The 19,213-nt window shown below is 35.8% G+C and overlaps 1 long non-coding RNA gene across 1 annotated transcript; it reads left to right on the top strand.

Moving 5' to 3' along the window:
- The first annotated feature begins 3,332 nt into the window (after nt 1-3,332).
- Nucleotides 3,333-17,938, top strand: LOC122223769. Its single transcript, XR_006204467.1, has 3 exons — nt 3,333-3,449; nt 5,043-5,157; nt 17,854-17,938. It is a non-coding gene; the product is annotated as an uncharacterized LOC122223769 (long non-coding RNA).
- The last annotated feature ends 1,275 nt before the right edge of the window (nt 17,939-19,213 follow it).

Raw genomic sequence — 19,213 nt, 5'->3', positions numbered from 1 at the left:
AAGACATATTACCACAGATGGGATTCATTTTAGAGTTGTTTCCTGAGTACATGGTGACATTTATTGAAAGCACATTGCAGTACAAATGCATGGAGTGGAATTAGGTTGTGTCTACTAGCAGAAAACTTGTTAAGTGTGGCTGCAAATGCTGACATTCTTCAATCTCTGCTTCTTACCAGGCTCAGAATAGTCCTGTGAGATGTGACTTCCTGAAGAAATAATTTGATCTTCTAAACCTAGACATTTCTAAAGTAGAGAGGAACTTACCTTTCTTCCATACAGATAGGAGTGAAGAGAAGAACAACATGAGCAAGTCAAGGTTTCTTTAAACTTCTGAGGCTCAAAATGTTTGGTAGATCAATAACTTCTCAAAAGAAAGTCAGACATCTACTTTAGTTGACATTGTCTTTACAATTAATTTTTTTTTCCATGTAATATAATGGTTGATGATTCCTCCATTTTTTTTCTCTAAAAACTTTATGTTGTTTCGTTGCAATGTGGATGAGTTTGTGCTTGCTGGTTATTGTACATTATAATTTAAAAAAACATTCATGGAACTTACATTTAATCAGATTGCTCCTCTGTCTTCACCTCCTACATTTTCTCTTTCATTCTCAGGGTCCAATTTTCTTTTTATTCTTTTAGCAACCAATATCACTTCCTTCTCAAGTATTGCATTTCCTCCTTCCTTTTCATGAAAATTTCCCCTAGAATCTTCAAATGTCTGACTCTTTCTCTTTATTCAAATTTGGCTTAAGTACACCTTTTAAGAAAGAGGCTTTTTAATGAACAATAGTCTACAGTGTCTATAACAGACTATTTTCCTATGTTCCCACCCAATCATCTCATTACACCATTCTTTTGTTTATTTTATACATCTTATATTAATTAGTTTTATTTATTTGTGTCCTTATTTACTGTTTGGTTTCCATTGGTTGAATGCAAGCTTATTGAGGGAGTAAGCCAGTTTGTCATATTGACTGCCCTATCTTCTGTTTTACTGACAGAACCTGGTGCCCAGTAATTTCTCAATCAGCACTTTTTCTTATGATTTTGATGAATGTAATAAAAATGAAGTACAACAGCTTATACAAACAATGCTGGTTATAAACCTCAATTGTGCTTTACCAAGATGGTGGACAGTCTTCCTGGGAATGTCTTCTTCCCCTACTCTCTAGAAGCTGGATAAGGACTGTGAATGTTGAAATTTTCTTCATTCAGTGACCGTGTTTTTTTTTTCCTATGTGAAAATTGGTATCTGTGAAATATATTCATTAGTTTTAAAAAGCTCAAATGCATGGCCAATAGGTCATTCTGTAAGATTTACTTTTTAATTTGGCAAAGCTCAATGGTTTCACTTGAAAACACTGTGTACTTTCTACTTAAATCTCTAATTGAAAATTACAGTAAAACCTTGGATTGCAAAGTAACTTGTTCTGTGAGTGTTCTGCGAGATGAGCAAACATTTCTAATAAATTTTAACTTGATGAACAAGTGACATCTCGCAATACAAGTAGTATGTGAAATGCCAAATGTCACAGGATGACAACTGAGCCAATGGTTCTTTTCTCTTTCTCTCTTTGTCTCCCTCCATCTCTCTCTCTCTCTCTCTCTCTCTCTCTGTGGGATTGTGGATGATCATATCCCTCACTTGGATGCTCGGTCTCAGGCTGCAGTGTTTGGCAAAAAACTGATTTTTCAGAACCTTGGAAGGTGCCCATGATTGGCACTAGTGTATTTTTTGTCACTTCAAAGCATCTATGGACAGTACTTTGCTTTCCTGTACAAGAGTAAGTTTAGGAATGCCTTGCTTCCTTCTAGGTCAGGCTGCCTGCAGACATAGACCCTTTTCTCTGCTGTCTTATTTCCAGTTACATTATATACAGTATAAGACAAGACTTTATTAATACTATACTGTTCTCAACATCTGTTAGTGATAGTGAAAGTCATCTTACACAATAACCCTCCTCTCTCTTATCTTCCTCACACCAGCCACAGAAGTTTTCAAAGGTAAGTGCAGGTTAATTTGTTTACTTGTCTTTATATTTTGTATTTTCTTTATTATTTTTTATTATATTATGGCATTGTAATCATTTTTATATTAATATTTTTGGGTTGTGGAACAAATCATCTGAGTTTCATTATTTCTTATGAGGAAATTCACTTTTATATATAAGTGCTTTGGATCACAAACATTTCCGGAACAAATTATGCTTGCAAACTAAGGTATTATTGTATATACATTTTGCTTATCTGCATTATTTTAAAGTTAGTTTCAAAACCCTTGAAACCCAGAGTTGCACAATGTGGTCATATAAATCAGAAAATCATTAGAATGAGATTTGCCTTCCAAACTCCATATTATTTTGTCTTTACTCCTGTTCTACTACATATCTGGTGGAAAAGTTATTTTATGATTTAACCTCATATTTTATACAAAGTACATGAGAGATAGTTGTGAAACATCATATTGAAAACAATAATATTAATTGCATTCACATCACATGCTAGACACTTTTCTAAACACATTGATGTATTATCTCATTTAATCCTAAAACAAACTTCCTTGGCAGTACTATTATTAGTCCCATTTTACAAATGAGGAGACTGAGGCCAAGAGCTCAGAGATAGTGTGGACCTAGGCTTTGACTATAGGTAATCTGACAAATGGCCTTTGTGGCTACCAAAAAGGGAGAAGGACCGACATTTTCTTTTGCTCTCAGCAGAGAAGCTGGTTGACACAGTTCTACTTGCTGTTTGCCTGGATCACAGACTAGGCAGATTGTGATGTCTGTTGCTCTGAAAGTGTCTCCTAGGATCTTCTTTCCACTCTACTGAGAAATCTCCTGCCCATACTGCCTTTGGACATACCCTTCAGTCCTTCTCTGAGTATTTCTATTTTGTTTGCTTTTTCTTTATTTTTTTGTTTGTTTGTTTATTTTGAGAGAGAGAGAGACAGAGAGAGAGGAGAGGTGGCAGAGAGAGGGAGACAGAAAGAAAATTCCAAGCAGGCTCTATGCTGTTAGTGCAGAGCCAGACCTGGGGCTCAACCTCACAAACTGTGAGATCATGACCTGAACTGAAATCAAGAGTCAAACACTCAATAGATTGAGCCACCCAGGGACCCCTCTATTTTGTTTGCTTTCTATGATTACAAAAATGTTTGCTCACTCTAGACTATTTTGTAAAGAGTATTTATGAAAATATAAAAATCCCCATAATCTCTAAATTATTAATAATTAGTTGTTTTCTTAGAGTCTCTTATGATGTCTCTCCTTTATAATTAGATACTTCGTGTCTTTATATCCTTATGTTTTGCTTTAGGTCTCCTTAGAAGTGGCTGCAGAGATGGGACTAGACATGCAAGAGATTTATTGCAGGAAACACCTAGGCTGAGACAAGTGGGGAGAACTGGAGAAGACTGAGAAAATCTTCACATCATGACACAGGTCTGATGCCAGTAAAGGAGTGCAAGGAGTGAAAGAATTGAATATGCAAAATTTTAAGCCATAGGGCAAGTCTAAAAGTTTCAGTGCAGTGGCAGATCAGAGACATAGCTGGTGGGCTGTCAGTTATGTTCTATGTGGCTCATTATCAGGGTCACCAAGATTTACCCATTATGCAGCACACATCTATTTCTCCATGCACATTCCAGGAGCGTCTCCTCATGCCCTTGTGGGTCTCTCAACCTGAGGAAAAAAACCTGAGGACTATTGTTAGCAGCATGAACAAAAGTCAATGTCCCTGCTGTTGATCTAGAGGCCACATCTGAGCCTCCTTCTCTACCATCCTTTTGAAACACTCCTCACCTTTAGCTATGACTGCATCAGGTCTTAGTGGATGGTCTAATTTGGGGATTCAAACCTGCATTTCTGAGGAGTCTAAGATCTTGATAATTATACCCTCCTCAGGTGAGAGTCACTGTATGTGCTTCTTCACATTTGCAGTGGGGTCAAGTAATACCAGAAGGATCAAATGAATCATCTGGGTTCCATATGTATTTCTCCATACCTCCATTGTGTAAAAGCATCCCTACTTCTTCCTGATGATCACAGTCAACTATCTATGCCACCGTAATGACTTCTCTTCTTACCTACTGGGTCCTAAATATAAGAAATCAAAATTTTTTTGGTAGCAGACATAACTTGTAGTTCAATGAGATCCTTGCTATATCCTCAGGCAAGGATATGCCCCCCTTTGTGGACCACAACATCCAACACTAGAGATCCCAGAGTTGATTTAGACAAGAATGAAAATTCTCCACTAGGTTTTGAGGAGTGATGGTAAGAATAATGCTAAAGACACTCAGTGGTTCTGTCCCTGAATTCCCAGAGACATGTAATCTTCCCACTTGGGACACAACATCATAGTAGAGTTCTCTGATCTCATACATACATAACATCATGAAGGATATCATCCCATCTTTTCTGGATATTGCCTCAAAGCTAGAGCTTCAGCTGTGCTTTTAGAAGGCTGTTCTATTGTTCTATAAGGTTGGCTATTTCTAGATGATGAGATGCCAGAAATAACTAGTGAGTCCCATAGTCATGGGCCCACTCTCATTCCTCTTTGCTGTGAAGTGGGTCTGCTGATTGGATGCTGTGATACAGGGATTCAGTATCTGTAGATCAGACATTCTGTAAGCCCCAGGATAGTGGTTGGTAACTGAATCTCAGAAGGCAGGAAAGAAATCCATATCCTGAGTAAGTGTCTATCACAATGAGGATGACCCACAACAGTTATCAGCATGGGAGAGCCCAAGGCAGTTGGTTTCCCAAGTGACCAGTTGGTCTCTGGTGGAATAGTGCACACTGGGAAGTCTTGTGGTATTATGGATTGAATTGTGTCCACCCAAAATTTATATGTTAAAGCCTTAATCCTTATTGTGATTCTATTTGGAGATAGGGACCATAAAGAGGTAATTAAGGTTAAGTGGGGTCATAAGGATGGGACCCTAATCCAATAGAATTGATATATTTATGAGCAGAGGAAGAGACATCAGAGCTCACCCGTGCACTCTGTCTCTCCATGCATACCCAAAGAAAAAGGCCATGTGACAACACAGCAAGAAGGTGACATCTGCAAGCCCAGCAGTGAGGCCTCGCCAGAAACCAATCATGTTGGCACCTTGGTCTTGGACTTCCAGCCTCCAGAATTGTGAGAAAATAAATTTATGTTGTATAAGCCACCCAGTCATTGGTATTGTGTTATTGCAGCTGAGCAGAATAATAGGTTACTGATAGGATGGAAATTTAGATATGTAGCACCTGAGTTTATGAGTACATTATACTCTTCTCAGCAGATCTAAGACAGTGGAATATTTCCAAGACTTCCACACATATTCTCTTATTATTCATTAGGCAGACAACTCTGGAGAAATTGAAATTGTCTTAAATATGAGTGAATTATAAAATGCTAATAAAAAGCATTCTCCACTCAAATTCTTATTGAGCCCCTGACTATTTAAGTTAACAGTTCTAGGGAAGAGATGGTTAATACAATATCTCAGCCATTAGAGCTTCTACTAAACAGTGGAAACTCGATTGATATGGTATTTCTGCAAGAAGGTATCTTTTGCCTTTGGTTCCAAAAGGCATTTTGTGGAGATTGCCAAAATTAGAAAATGAAATTGTCTTGAATATCTTTTATGGTTCATTTATTAAACATTCAGTACGAATAAATGTGAATCTGATGTTTTTTAAATCTTGAAATAGATTTTTAGGAAATGACTTCCTACTTCTTTGGAATTGACATCTTTTCACCAGTAGAAAAATTCCTAAATAATTCAGCAAACTATTTTTGCACCTACTATGTGTTATTGTAGCATGTAATGGGGATAAAACAATAAAAAAGACAGGTGTTAATTACTCCTGCAAGGAGATTATGGAATAACGGATTCTTTGTCAGAGATTCACTGAAGGTGTCAAGGTCAAATATTTGTTACATCTTTTGATGCAGTTTTGAGGCCTGTGTATCTGCTTTAATTCCATTAGCATCTGCACAGTCAAGAGGAATAGCATAATGAAAGGAAATACTGCCCAGAGTGTGTGTCATTTTATTCAGTTGATACTCATTGTAAAGATAAATCTTACTAATAGGGTGAGCGAGGATGAGCACTGTCATACTGTGTGTAGTGAGCTGGAAGTACAAACATAAAAGCAAATAAAGGATGCCCAGTTCATGCAGCGAAGCTGGTTCAAACCAAATTTGTGGCCTACAGAAATGGGACCTGGGTAAAATTTTCTAATTGTTGTATATTATTACTCTTCTAAGTTATATGTAGTAGACCATTTGTCTACTGTATCCTAATGTGAGAAGATATTTATAAAGTAGTACATAATTCCCAGTGAGGAAATTCTTTTGTTCATCACTTTTGTTCATCACTTATGATCTTTTAAGTTATCACTATTATTCTTGCACTGTCATGTAGTATATCAAGTGTGCAGTGTGTACTGTGTGTACATGTGTGTGTGTGTGTGTGTGTGTGTGTGTGCGCGCGCCTATGTGTGCATTGCTAGATACAACCCTTCTATTTCTGCCTACAGCATCCAGTTCCTTGTTTTACAGTATACACATTGTAGGGTTTTTGCTAAACTACTGTTCTGTATTAAATTGCTAATCCTCATGGGAAAATGTCTTTTCTTTCCCTAAATAGATTTAATATAGGCATACAAAAGTTTATTCCCAAGACCTTTAGCTATATCCAATAAATATGTCCAAGGAAGAACATGCATTATCTTTCATATCATCAAACTCAAGGACAGTATCACTGGAGCAACTTTACAGCTCTCTATAAAATTAAATGCACATAACTCTTTTGTTACAGTTACCACAGAACACATTGTATCTGAAAATGTTTCCAAGAGCCACACTAAATTCACAGAATTGAACCAAGTAGAAGATACTGCTTTATTAATACAGTTTACACTAAACTCACTTAAAAAACTATACCCTGAGATGTGGTGGTAAATTTTCTTCTAAATTAAATTGTAAAAGTCTACCCCATAATTAGTCATATTTGCTAGAATACTAAAAACTGCCACATCTTTCCTCACATGATTTGGTTGCTAGACTACATAGTTAATGATGCGTAATCTATGAAGGTGTGAGTACTCCCTTAGTACTCTGACAAGATGTTTCAGTTAATTGTTCCTTCTTGTAATTTATCTTCAGTTTTGAATGTGATTCCAGGGGCAAAAGCTTTATGAATAAAAATAATCTTTGCTATATCATTTTGCTTTCTGGATGAGGAAATACCTAGGCCTGGAAAGAAGAAGAACAAAGGAATACCCAGTGTTAGGAAATGTATGAGTAGGATACTCTGTTCTATTCAAAAGTGTGCTGCTTTTTTCTTTGTGAATAATATAAATAAGGGTCTTATTTTTTTCTTGTTTATTGATTTTTTTGTCATGGGTCTAATCTTATTATTTTATTTTTAGTCACTAAACACTACTTCAGTTGGTTTACATTTTTTTAATAAAATTTTTTAATGTTTATTTATTTTTGAGAGAGAGAGACAGAGCATGAGTGGGGGAGGGGCAAAGGGAGAGAGAGAGAGAGAGAGAGGTTGACACAGAATGCTAAGCAGTCTCCAGGCTCTGAGCTGTCAGCACAGAGCCTGACACGGGCTTGAACCCACAAACTGTGAGATCATGACCTGAACTGAAGTCAGACACTTAACCAACTGAGCCACCCAGGCACCCTGGGTTGGTTTATATTTTGTATAAAGCATATTAACGAGCACCAAGACTGGTGCTGTAACATGCAATCTATATGTGACCTTAACATAGAGAATTATATAATTATGAAATTAGAGTTCTGATTGGTTTTATTTGGTTTGAACAGTAGTGATCCATATTTCAAAGATGCAAGAAGCATAAAACACTCTTGCAACAAACATAATACTGCCTGATTTTATATGTGACAGCTTATATTTGTTACACACAATTTTTTAGGATGGCAGTTCAACAGATTCAGCAGATGAAATAACCGAAGACACCAAACTCATTTATATTATTGTAACAATAAACCAGATATATTCTGGATGGAGTCTCCTGTTCCTTTGAAATAACTTAAGACAGGCTCAGACTCCAAAAATAACCTTTGGAAACCTAAGCCCTTTCTCTAACATTATGTGAGCTTCTGTGAGTATGGTTCCTCTGCCTTTGGGCTTATGCTTTTGTACATGCTGTTTCACCCTCAAACAACCCAGAAGTGAGTTTATCCCCATTTGCAACGTATCAAGAAAAATATTCTACAAAAAAATCACTCATAACTAAGATAGTTCCATTAAATACTATTTGAGAAGCAGATGATGGCAGGGTGCTGGAGCTGACAGAAGAGAGGCTGTACATTGAAGCAACAGAAAGAGTTAGAAAGTAGATAGTTTCTAATGGATACTTCTTACAGATGTCCCTGCCATGCTCCATCTCTCTGGTTCTGACTCTCTCACAATTCTTTGTCTCCATACACTTCCCTCCTAAGAACAAAAACTTCATATCTTTGTTTCTTACAGAAAAGTGTATCACCATTGTATAGTTTGGTATTTTCTGATACTAACCTTCGTAGGATTTACCCTCTATAGAAAGTAGCTTAGCAGGATAATTAGCCAAAGGCATTTCCCTTCTAAGGGAAGTTATTTTGCCTTGTCCAAATGACTTCTGTGAATGAAATATCCTTAGATTAACGAGGCAGAAAGGGTTCACTTGTAGTAACTGAGGGCTTGACATTCTGTAGTTAGGACTGTAGGGGGAGTCTTGAGGTTGGTGGTCAACAACTCACAGTGATCCAAACTCATCCTATGGGAAAGCTATCTCTGTAAAAGTAAAGTAGTATTTCATAGGAAAATAATTCAAGGGCCTCTTCCTTTGGCTTCAAACTGTTTCAGGATTTCTTTTTTTTACCTCAATACCTGGGGTTCATTGTCCTGCTGCTTCGAAGAATGAAGAGGTGGACACAAAATAAAATAAGCAGCAGGCAAAAGTTTATTACAGTATGAGAAAGTAAGAATAGTATGAAAGCTCTCTTTACAGAGAGGGTGCATTCGAAAGTGAATGCCCATAACTATAGGCAAGGGTCTTTATTTTATAAGGTTTTGGTCGCCCCCCACTCCTACCCCTCCTTTCTCCCTTGTTTCTTCTCAGGTTCTACCCTTATTGACTGAGTAACTCTAAACATCTAGTCATTCTTTTTTGATTGGTTCATTTCCATTGTATGATGAGTGTTCTATGGCCTTACTGTTCCTTGTGGGTCATATGTTTTATGGTCTACTTGGTTTTAGTCGGGTCTTTTTTCAAATTCTTAGGGGAACCTGAGGGGTAGTAGGTGGTGTCCTTTATATCCTTAAGAGGAACTTTACCCCTTGAGGGGGTTTGCTATGGTCAGATACTCCCAGCATTGTTCCAAAATAAGTGTTTTCCCTACCCAAGGAACTCAGGTCCTAATCTTTCCCTCTCTGCCTACTTTATCTTTCCCTGTCGTAAAAAGACCAAACTTACCACTTACAGCTTTATATGAAAAAGGAGTCTTCTCTTTTTGGTTAAGAAGTGACAAGTATATTCCTGGCCTTGTAGTATTAGTGAAAACGTACATTTATTAAGTAATAAATTGCTGTATTTTTAGTGGTGTACTCATAATAAAATTACATTAATTGTGTAGTAATTTCTAAATTAGAATACATGTTATCAATTCAGGTAATACCTTCTTGTCTTGGTATTTTCCCAGAAATAATATCTGTAAAATTCTGTTTCCAGAACAGAATGCATTGATCCAGAACACCCAAATGGTTGTCTGTTTAGAAGTGCTTCAACATTTACAACAAAAAACACAAAAGTATTTAGAAAAATTCTGTCTTGGCAGGCTAACAGGGCCAATTCAGAACTGAAAAACTGTTATTTAAAACTAACTCGATTGGGTTAAGATTTTGCTTTCTATTTCACACTCAATCCATCCACTTTCTTTGAATACACTCACATACATATAATTCATTTTTGAAAGAGAACACTGAAAATATTTATTTTGAAAATAATATGGACTGGATATACAAAAATGTCAGACATATTGCCATAGACTTTACATGCTCATATTTTAGACATGTTTTCATATTTAAGACTTGTTTTACACCGTTGCTTAGCAACATTCTGGTCATTTATTTCAAAAACAACTTCTAAATTACAAAGCCTTTTGTGAAAAAGAAATAAGAAAATTTTGACTTTTTTTCATGTATAGAAAAAAATGCAGAGAAAATGTCCATTGTTGTGCATAAAAGGACTATTGTATTAAATGCTGAAAAATAACATTCTGAGTAAATTATTTGTTGTGATCTTTAAGTCTTTTTATTTAAAACATTAATAACAATGAAGTCATTTGTTCTTCGCTCTTTTCAGTTACTGGTTAATGTGGCATCCAATTTATGTCCAAAAGGTTAAGTGTATATAACAGCCTAATATTTTAAGAAAAAACCTGGATGAAAATGAGGTTCTTTGTTTTCTGTTTTTGTGTTACCTGAAGAGGTGACTAAGTAGGGAGTTAATATTTAAAACACATAAATATGTATTATATGCAGAGCACTAATGCATCTATTATAAAAACTTGTTATCTTCTGCCTGAGGTATTAGTTTTTTGCACATATTTTATCCTCCACACTAGTCTCTGTGCTCCTTAAGATCAAAACCTTTTCTTTTTTAAAATTATTTATTTTGATAGAGAGAGATAGTGCGCACTCACAAACGAGTAGGGGAGGAGTAGAGAGAGAGAGAGAGAGAGAGAGAGAGAATCCCAACCAGACTCCGTGCTGTAGCCAGAGCCCGACGTGGGGCTCAATCCAAAGAACCATGAGATAATGAATGACCTGAGCCAAAATCAAGTGTCAGATGCTTAGCCAACTAAGCCACACAGGCACCCAGAACCTTTTCTTATTTGTTGTTGAGTTCTCATAATCTGGTAGTATCTTGTGTATAACAGGCATTCAACATGTGTCAAGTTGAATATTTTAATAACAATAATTATCATAGTAACAGTGACAATATTTTTGAGCAGTTGTCTATGTGCCATGTACCATATCAAGCACTCTATTTTAATTGTAGAAGCAATTATGTTATTTTTTCTGTTTACATCATGGGCAGGGGAGAAGGAACTCTTAAATTATAGTGAATACAAAAGCTGGGAAACACTCTAATATATAACCAAGAACTTGCAGTCTTCCACATTGTGATAAATAAGGTAAATTGAAATGCTTATACTTTTAAGTATTGATAGGCTTAACAATTGTTTTTCTCAAGCTTAGATCTCAAAACACACCAAGCATAATTAGTTATATCTTGGTGTAATGGATATCTGTTGATTTAGCCTGTGTAGTGTATGTTGTCTCATCTGGTACAGCATCCTGTTTGTTGTTGTTGTTGTTGTTGTTGTTGGGTTTTTTGATTTGTTTTTTCCCTTGAGAAATCTCTCCTCCATTCTCAGTTCATATGGTCACGTGGGACAACCCACCCTCCAACCCCAGAAGTGGGAACATAATCTATGCCTTATCCATGACAGTGGCCTTTCCTTTGGCTATCCCTGTGGTAATTCAGCTATTAATACATGACACAAAGGAAACAATTAGCACTAGGTGTTCTGTTGCAAAAGGGGAAAGAGGTATGCTCTTTTCACTGGGATTGTTGAGCTGGTTGGATTTAAGAGTAGAGCTACTGTAGTCACTATTTCTTCAGCACGTCCCTTTGAGACTGAAGCTAGTGAGGAAGAAACAGTGCCAAGGCAAACAGCAAAGAATACCTGTTCCTAACAATGTCCACTGATGAATGCTAAAATCACTGGGTGAAAGTTTGAGGAGAAACAGGATATTAGCATAGTCTCAAAGTGCCTCCTCCAAGTCATTTATCAATTACAAAGGGAGAAATCTTAATTTTACAATGAAGAAATCTGGCAGACAAAATTTAACCAAGCAGTCAAGGTCAACATCACCAGAAATAAGATATATTAGCATTAGATTTCCTCAATATTATATACTTAAAGAGGAAAAATAAATCAATATTTTGTGGTATTCTTGCCAAAAATTCAGAAACTTAGCCTAATCATCAGACAAGAAGAAATGTCGGACAAACTCAAAATGAGGCACATCTACAAAATAAGTGACCAGTATTCATCAAAAGTTTCAAGATAATGAAAGATAAGGAAAGACTGTGGAAAGTTTTGAAGAGACAGAACAACTAATGCAATATGGCAACCTGGATTAGGTCTTGGAAAATAAAAAAAAGATTTTAGGCAAAAAAAATTTGGTGAAATTTAAAAATAAGGTCTGTAAGTTTAATTAATAATATTGTACCAACACTAAATTTTCCTGGGTTTTAAAAAAAATTAAGTTTATTTATTTATTTTGAAGAGAGACAGAGAGAGAGAGAGAGAGAGAGAGAGAGAGAATCCCAAGCAGGCTCTGCTCTGACAGGGCAAATACAGGGCTCAAACTCATAAAGAGTGAGATCATGACCTGAGCTGAAATCAAGAGTCAGTCATTTAATCAACTGAGCCACCCTGGCACCCGTCTAATTTCCTGGTTTTGAAAATTGTATTATGTCTATCTAAATTGCTAACATTTTATTTTATTTTATTATTATTTTTTAAGGTTTATTTATTTATTTTGAGGGAAACAGAGACAGTGCAAGTGGGGGAGGGGCAGAGAGAGAGGGTGAGAGAGAAAATCCTAAGCAGGCTCCACACTGTCAGCGCAGAGCATGACGTGAGGCTCAAACCCATGAAGCCTCAAGATCATGACCTGAGCTGAAATTGAATTGGATACTTAACCAACTGAGCCACCCAGGTGCCCTTAAATTGTGAACATTTTAGGGGAAACTGAATGAAGAATATATGTGAACTCTTGGTAATATTCTTCCAAATTTTCTGTAAGTCTAAAACGCTTTCAAAATCAACAGTTAAAGAAACACACACAAAAAGAAATTGAGTCAACAGATTAAGATTAGATTCCTGGCAACTTTGTGTACCTCTATTCAGCCATATTTGAGCACAGACATACCCATTAGTCTTTCAGGTCATGAGTTGAAAATTCTTTAATCATTTTAGTTGGATTTCTCTCACTTTCAAGCAAAAGAGATATGACAAATATGTATTTATCTTCTTTGCCAGTGAGTTTACTGTGGTCTGTCTAGAAAATGCCTCATGACTAATAAGGTGTTCCATGTAAGGGGATTTTCCCAATAATTTCTATGCTCAAGGCAATACTTTTTTTCATTTTAAAAATAATTTTGCATGGAGGCGTTTTTCTATAATGTACTTTTCACTTTTATATCTTTGCTGTGGAGTGTACTAAATATGAATTTTCATTCTTCCAATGATTTTGAGTCATCATTCTGAACATAGATCATCTTCTATCACAGAATGTGTTGGTATTGATTGATTGATTGATTGATTGAAATATTGAAATGTATGCTTATACATTAATTGACCTCTGATTCTAGAATTTATTTATTTTGTCCATTCTTATAATTTATGAATCCCACTTACCTTATTGGTTTTACATACATTTTCTTACTGTTAAACTATTTATAACAGTGTTCCTCCCACCAGAACTTGCTGTTGTATATCTGCTGTTGGAGAACACAATCTTACTGAAATCAAATTTAAATCAAGAGTCATATGGTAACTAAGGAATATCATAAATATTTCTTGTATGATCAAAGTTCATAGATTTTGTGATATCTTTTTTAGGCACAGAATTTTTGTGGGCTTTGTTTTTTTCATATATGTAACTATGGACTATGATCTATGTGGGTGAATTGAATGTGTCACTTTAGGATATGATAATGTGACTGAATTAGAAATTAAAGTTTGTAGTTTATGTTTTTATTAATATTTTCAAGTAATTTGTTTCCTTAATAAGTCGTCAGTGCTCCTGCTCACCATGATATGTTTCCCAAGATGGCCTAAGAAAAATGAACATCACAGAATGACAGGGAGAACTACGAATAAGTCCCTTGGGCAGATTAAAAGTGTCTCCATGTGCCAGGGCCTGTGATTGCTTCTTCCCGCTTACAGAATCATTCATGACATTCTTTTTGTGACAGGTCTTTTGTCCTAGCTGATGTGAATATAGAGCTTCCTTTTTGCCTGTATGTGTCAATTCCCGACAGTCACCTTAAATGCCTATCCCCTTTTATCTTGGTCTCCTTCAAAATGTGTCTCGTGCACATGTATTGGGCTTATAATTAATCTGAGCTGATTGCACTTCTCCTCACTGCCCATATGCATCTATTATTATCCATTCTTCTTCTTTTTTTAATTCCTTCAAGTCAGCAGCAGCTATACTGTGCTGTCATTTCCTTGGCTTGGAATCAATTCTCTTTTCCTGCCAAGTGCCATAGATCCTACAAAGTGCTTCTGTTGCAGTAGTAATTTTGTTACCTAATATAAATGAACAGTAAGGCTTCAGAGTCTACTATAAATAGCATGGAGTTTCTCAAAGGTCTCCCACTGATTGTTCACCAGACTGATTTAATCTCTACTAATAGTCTTAATTCATAAATTGACATTTTAGCATTTTTTTCTGGATTTTCCCCACCACAGTCCCAATTAATTTTTTTTACTGTTTGTAGAGAATTGGCCCTTAATTGTTTTAGTGTACTTATTTGTAACTCTAGCTAGTCTTAAAGAAAGAGGAGAAGGAGTAATAAACAGGGAGATTCAGGTTTTTCCACTATTTCTTATTCTTGTGAACTATTTGTCCCTCAACCTCCTGAGTATAACATAACTGCGAAGGGACTCTTTCTGTACATTTTGTCAATTAAGGTCATCAGCTTGTAAGAAAGTCTATTGATGACTGGCAATACTCAGGGTATAGTGTTCAGTAAAAGGGAAATAGCATAATGATGTAATGCAGAAAATTCTGGGCAGGGAGTTGAAGAGATGGAATTTGGTCACAACTAGACTGATATATTTCTGAGTAATGTGTAAGTTCAGTTCCACCTTCTGAAAATAGTTAGGCTTGACTACATGAACTTAAATTGCTTTCTTCTTTAATATATTATGAGTCTAGAATACTGTGTTCCTCCAGGAATTCACAATTTAATTGAAATGTAGAACGAGAAGAGTTGCATTGCCTGCAATTCCTTGTGAGAGTTTTATAGCACAGGAGCCATGTTTTATTCTCTCTCAGGTCTCAAGTCCAAACACAGCCTAAAACAGAAGATCCAGGTTTTTTTTTCCATTGAGACACATATAACAGATGATAGTCACACTTACAATCCATACTTAGAGAAGCACATGTGATTATGATCTATTCCATGTCCACATGGGAAATTTCTCCCCTTCTCTGTCATATTTTGAAATCCACTGTTGAATCTTCTTTTGTTCATTTATTTATACATCTTTATTCAGGTGTAATATACAATAAACTTTATATATAAAGTGTCCAATTTCATCTGTTGGCACATGTATACACCTGAAAAATGATCACAATATAATGAATGTATCTAGCAACTCCAGTGATTTCCTCATGCTTCTTTGTAATTCCTCCCTTCTGCTTCACCATATTATTCTGTCCTCAAGCTACTACTGATCTGGTTACTATCATGAGAGATTAGTTTGAGTTTTCTAAAACTTTAAACAAATGAAATCAAGAAATAGGAAGATACTTTCTGGCGGGAGGTGGGGATTTGGGTTTTCATACTGCACAATTATTTTGTTCATCCCTCTTGTTGTAGGTATAAATAGGTCATTACTCTTTATTGCTGGGTTACATTTCACTATATAAATATACCACAGTATTTTAATCCATTTCCCTGCTGGTGAGCATTTGTTTGTTTCAAATATTTGACTATTACAAAACAAAGCTACATGAACATTCGTATATATAACTTGTACGGACATGTGCTTTCAATTCCCTTGGATAAATACTTAGGAATGATTGGATCATATGGTAGGTATATGTTTAACCTTTTAAGAAATTGCTCTTTTCCAAACTAGTTATACTATTTTACATTCTGACTTGCAGTGTATAAGAGTTCCAGGTGTTCTGTCTTCATCAGCATTATAGTCAATCATTTTGATGTTAGCCATTCTAATAGGTGGTAGTATATAATTGTGGTTAACTTGCATTTCTTTAATGATTCATGATTTGAGCATTTTGTGTACATGTATGTCAGAGATCTGTGCATTCTTTGGTAATATGCCTGTTAAAATATTTGCCTATTTTTAAAATTTTTGGGTTTTCTTTTTCATAATTCCAAGTCCTGAGGGTTCTTTATGTATACAAATTCTTTACCAGAAACATGATTTATAAGTATTTTCATTCAGTATGTGGCTTATATTTTCATTGTCTTTATAGTTTCTTTTGAAGAACAGAACTTTTAAACTTCATGCTCTAATTTATTTTTTAAATAATAAATGGCTTGCAGATTCTGGCACTTTATTAATATTAACAAATAATTTGTTACTTACCTCACACCAAATCATGATACATAAATGTGACTTGATACTATGGAAGAGGATGCTGAGTCCCTACTGGTGGTGAGGTCATGATTAGTGCAGCTATTTTATGGTATTTTTTTTCTTTGTTGCATAGTAATTGCTGATACCCAGTCACTTCATTTTTAGGCCATTTGAAAATAGCTTAGGGTAAAGGTTGTTGTAGATGTAAGCTCCAGGTTGGATAACTTTGTGGATTCATTGTTGTATTTTCAATATTGGAATATTAAGTTTATATCCCTGAAGTGGAACTGCATTGTTGAAAAAACACAAATGTCCTCCTGACAGTCCTAAGCAATTGCTTTTATATAATGCTTTTTATATAGCAATTATGTTTCTTGCCCTTAACTTTATTACTGACAAAGAGTAGATGCTAATCTCCAAGACAGGATTTTTTTTTAAGTTTATTTATTTTGAGAGAGAGAGAGAGTGAGAGGGGGCAGAGAGAGGGAGAGAGAGATCCCAAGCAGGTTCTGCACTATCATCAGCCCAGAGCCCAATGTGGGGCTCGAACTCAGCAACCATGAGATCATGACCTGAGCTGAAATCAAGAGTCAGACGCTTAACTGAACTGAGCCACCCAGGTGCCCCTCCAAGATAGGATGTTTTATGCAAACAAAATATGCAGTCTCAGACTGCTAAAGACAGAGAAATGACAAGACTTGTGACATACAGAATCTGTTCATTCAAAGAAGTGCCATCCCTATTCATGGTAATGAGAAGCATGGACGTGGGAAACTGGAGTCAGTTCCCTTATGGTTGATTCATGCCTTCCTATTCACTGCCCCCAATTTTTGTACACAGAAATGTTGTCCATACATTATCACATTTTGGTTTGATCAAAGTTCGGTCTTAGAATCTTTAGTCTGCTCCAGTAAAATAAAGGTATGGGGTATCCTCCTGTTTGAAATGAAAAAATCCTAGAAAGTATCATATGATATTAAATCTTCACATTTTATAATTGAACTTCATCAAAATATTGTCTAATAATTACACTACACCTGACCATTAAGGTCATGGTAAATTGGTTTGGTGTGAGAAAGGAAGGAAAAGTAATTTTGGAATATCGTCATTGACAACAGGAGAAGGCAAACACAACAGGTTATTGTGTGGTAAGATAAAGAACTAAGGACAAATACTAGAAGTCAAACAATATCTATCCATTATCTCTTTCTTCAATATTAAAGTTCCCAAGTTTTAGCTGAGCCTGTGATTTTCATTTGCAGGCTACGTTCCCACTTCCTTTGCAGTTTGTGTACTCGTGTGACTGAGTTCTGGACAATAGCGCATAACTGGAAATAAAGAATGTTATTTGGTCATGCCCATAAAAAGAATTGTACTTATGCTTTCTTGCCTTCTTATTCCCTGCTGTGACAGGTGACGAGTACTTGACAAGACAGCAACTGTGGACCCAAAGATGGAAGTAATGTGTTTGGGACTATAGAATTACCTTCTAATCCAGGCTCCTTACTTCTGGAGAGGTAAGGACTTATGAAAGAAATAATAAACATCTGTTTTCTTTAAGTTTCTGTATTTTTGGATTCTTTGTTATAACAGCTTAGCCTGTGCTCCAATTAATAATGTCAGGATTATCAAAGAAGAGAAGATAACACTATTTTCTACAGAGCATAATAAAGGTAAATTTAAATGTTTCATATATTTTAATTTTTATGAAGCTTGATAATATATGGACAATATTTTTTGTATACAAAACTTGGACTATTTCCTCAAAACAAAATGTGTACTTTTTTACATTACAGGGAGGTTTAAAGAATTCATCTGCCAAATTATTTTTTATATGTAAACTGCATGCAATGACAGAGGTCAGTTTAAAATCTAATGGATACTCTCCTGAATGGTTAATAAAGTATCTGATCTCAAGATTAGAAATTATTGCCTAATTACATATACAGCAGTTAGTTCCTTCTCAATGAATTTACTGAAATATATGCATACACATACATATACATAGATTCATACAGAAAGGTAATCATGTTTAAAACTGATAACTCAGGGATACCTGCATGCCTCAGTTGGCTAGGTCTCTGACTCTTGGTTTTGGTTCAGGTCATGATCTCACAGTTCATGGGTTCGAGCCCTGCATCGGGATCTGTGCTGACAGAGTGAAGCCTTCTCAGAATTGTCTCTCTCTTTCTCTGCCCCTCCCCTATTTGAGCTTTTGCTCTCTCTCTCAATAAATAAACAAATAAACTTAAAAAAAACCCTGATAACTCAGTCTTTAGGAATGGCACAGATCTGTTTTTTGTTTATTATTGTTATTTTTATTGTTTTATTGTATTATTTGTTCCAAGATTTGTATATTTCCCAAAGCCTGGAGATTTTCTATTGGGGCTTAGAGGTAATTTTAAGCCTTAAGTTAGCAAGTAGGAACTGTGGTAGGTTTTGACCTTAATTATATTCAGCAGCCTATGAGTTTCTTGAAGTTAGTGTTTCCTATTTTGTGGTTGACTTTTTACCTATAGCCTGGGGAGATTGCTTTGAACTTAGCTCCTTGTAAAGGCTGGCCACATGGGTTTACGAACTTGCCAGGTTACCACACTTTATGAAGGCTTTATTCACAGGCTTGTGGCAATTTTTATTTAGGTGAACGACTTTTACTCAGGCTGTTTTTAAATCATTAGGACTACAGTAACAACATTAGCAAATGCAGGAAGACAGTCCTGCCCTTAGCAATCAGGCAGAGCAGAGGCAAGGATTCAATTATGGAGAAAAAGAG

The sequence above is a fragment of the Panthera leo genome, chromosome B4, assembly GCF_018350215.1.
Source record: "Panthera leo isolate Ple1 chromosome B4, P.leo_Ple1_pat1.1, whole genome shotgun sequence".
Classification (NCBI taxonomy): domain Eukaryota; kingdom Metazoa; phylum Chordata; class Mammalia; order Carnivora; family Felidae; genus Panthera; species Panthera leo.
Note: the sequence above shows the minus strand (reverse complement) of the source record. Positions and strands in the feature narration are given on the sequence as shown.